The sequence below is a fragment of the Olea europaea genome, unplaced genomic scaffold (genome assembly GCF_002742605.1).
Source record: "Olea europaea var. sylvestris unplaced genomic scaffold, O_europaea_v1 scaffold2105, whole genome shotgun sequence".
In the NCBI taxonomy this organism is placed as follows: Eukaryota; Viridiplantae; Streptophyta; class Magnoliopsida; order Lamiales; family Oleaceae; genus Olea; species Olea europaea.
In genome coordinates, this window is record NW_019238993.1 from 124,411 (window position 1) to 126,852 (window position 2,442).

The following is a 2,442-nucleotide window of genomic DNA, read 5'->3' on the forward strand; positions in this document are numbered from 1 at the left end:
GCACGCACATGCATCTCAAAGAAACATGAGAAATAATGGCGCATAGATGCACACCTCCCATTCTCTCATCTTCAGAAGTCATTTTTAATTGGACAAAGCTTGTAAATTTTCTCAATTTCCAGAAGAATTTTTATGTGCAACTCATACAATTTCCAACCAATTTGTTGATGGACATGGACACAAGTGCCACATTGACACCATTATGATTGATGAGTAGATGTAAAAACTAAGCTTATGTGATGAGGAAGAACGCTTCAAGCCACAGATCAATTGGGGAAGGAGGCAAATGGAATTAACCGGCATTTAAATGGTGAAGGGACGATGCCGTCTCATTTTGTATTTTATATTGTTATGGAAGAATACGTTTTCGTTATAGAGCCATGCCATTTACTTAGCAGAGGGAGGGAAAAAATGGAAGCCAGTTGGAAATTGTTTAGAAATTGTACCTCTTCCTTCTTCCCCAATTCTCTGCTATCTCCCTCCTTTCTTCTTTACTATAATCATGTTTTGTTAATATAATCACAGCTTGGGTTGTTAAATCCCAGCTGGTTATCTTCAATTGCAAGTTATTTGTGGTAAATTTTGGTTGGTTTTGGTAATTTGGTTGAGGTTCAGATCAACCATTACAGTTTACTGAAAAGTGGAACCTTGGCCAAGTTTTTGATGGCAAAAATACTTTACCCATAAAGTGATGGTGATTTAATGAATACCATGTGTTCATTTCGATGGATAAGATATCTGCTCTTACCCTACGAGCGTGGTTGGATGTGGTCCAAAAGATGCTGCCTTTTAGCTTCAAGTTCCTTCAAATTGTTACGGACAATTTGAACTTTCTCTGTTAAATGATCATTATGGTTTTCAACATCTTTCATGAGAGTAAGTAGCTGATCTCGATATGAAGCACTTAACCGTTTCTTCACTCGGAGTTCTGCGGTTAGTTCTTGAATCTTCTTATCTTTCTCATCCTACAAAAATAACATGATCTGATTGATTAAAATGATGTTGGACAAGTTATTAATAGATAATGGAATTTCATGCCCATGCAAAAAAGCCAAGAAAATACATTGTCCTTGACATTCTAGAAGCTGTCCTAAAAATACAAATGAGATAATAAATAATAAAATGCATGTGTGATTGCCTAAGGGAAAATAATTTTAAATCGCAATGAATGTGACCAGATATTTACACAAGAATCTCTCAGTAAACAGTCTAGTCTATTGCTCGCTTAATTGAAAAAAAGAAAGACAGTGAATGCAGTACCACTTGTCTCCTTGTTTGACCTTAGAAATAAGATCTGGTTTTCTTTCTCCCAGTCAACCCAACGTTTCCAAGCAGCTCTCTTTATATTCTTGATACGAAATGCAGTTAATAAAACTAGTGTTATTATTGTAGGATCTAATTAAATACCGTCATCACCACTTATTGCAGGAAAGTGCACTCTGTGACTAATTAATGGCCTCACATCTGATTAAAAAGTAATTCAAAACACTCAGGCATGCCATACTATAATAGGTAAAAGAGAGCTTAATGAATAATCATACATGCTTGGGGCCAGCCACTTTTATACCTAAGTCAAGTTCTTTACAAACAAGAGTATGTAGCCAACCAATGAGGGAGCTGGAATCTTTAAATGCTAGATTTAAGATTTTTTTAAAGAAATTGGGAGTTGCCTCTTCATCTTCTTAAAAGCAAAGAGTCTTTGATTCTCTCTTACCTTTGAAAACTTATTAACTCGTATTTAAAACTAATATAGCAGTCCAAACGTAATTAATTAATCCATTAATTGAGATTACGTATGCATTTAAAATGTGTTTATATGCCATAAACCACCTCCCACAGTACTAGAGTAGAAGAAAACTTTGCAGTACAGAAATCCATCTCCAGATGCATAAGCCTTAGATGTTGAGTTTATTAATTTGTGCCTCATTTTGTGCCGCGTATTCATTTTCCGTTTTATTTTGCATCCTTTTTACTTTTTCTTGCTATTTATAACTTCCTCCATAGCCTCTAATGGGACTACAGGAGTAATTAATCTATACATGTTATTGTCTTGCATAACATACACTTTCAAGTTTCACCAAGAACCCTCATGCCTTAGTTTATTCAATAAACAAAATGAACAGGTAAAATATTATATGTAGACATGTGTGTTAGATTATTACTTGATATACTCAAAATTGAGATGAAGACTCTTCAAGGACTGAAAAGGGATACAAACATAAATATGACGTACAGACAGAAACACATCGACAGGAGGAGGAAGAGGACGAACCTTACAGATAGTTAAACACTTAAACGGAACTGACAATTATCAGAAGGTATGAAACTTACAAAAGTTGGACGCTTCTTAGACAGTGAAATCACCAAGGGATGATTATGGTCCCTCACAAATTTCCGAACAATCCATCTCCCTGGCTTGTCTCTCTTAACTACAATCATCGC

General features: G+C 35.3%; 1 long non-coding RNA gene across 1 annotated transcript in view; it reads right to left on the reverse strand.

Moving 5' to 3' along the window:
- The window catches only part of LOC111380195, a 4,656-nt gene extending 2,306 nt beyond the window's left edge, over nt 1–2,350 (reverse strand). Inside the window, exons 1-2 of the long non-coding RNA XR_002700146.1 lie at nt 2,332–2,350; nt 749–965 (exon numbers count right to left, since the gene is read on the reverse strand). This is a non-coding gene — a long non-coding RNA (uncharacterized LOC111380195). The remainder of the gene's footprint in view (nt 1–748; nt 966–2,331) is intronic.
- Nucleotides 2,351–2,442: the final 92 nt, after the last annotated feature.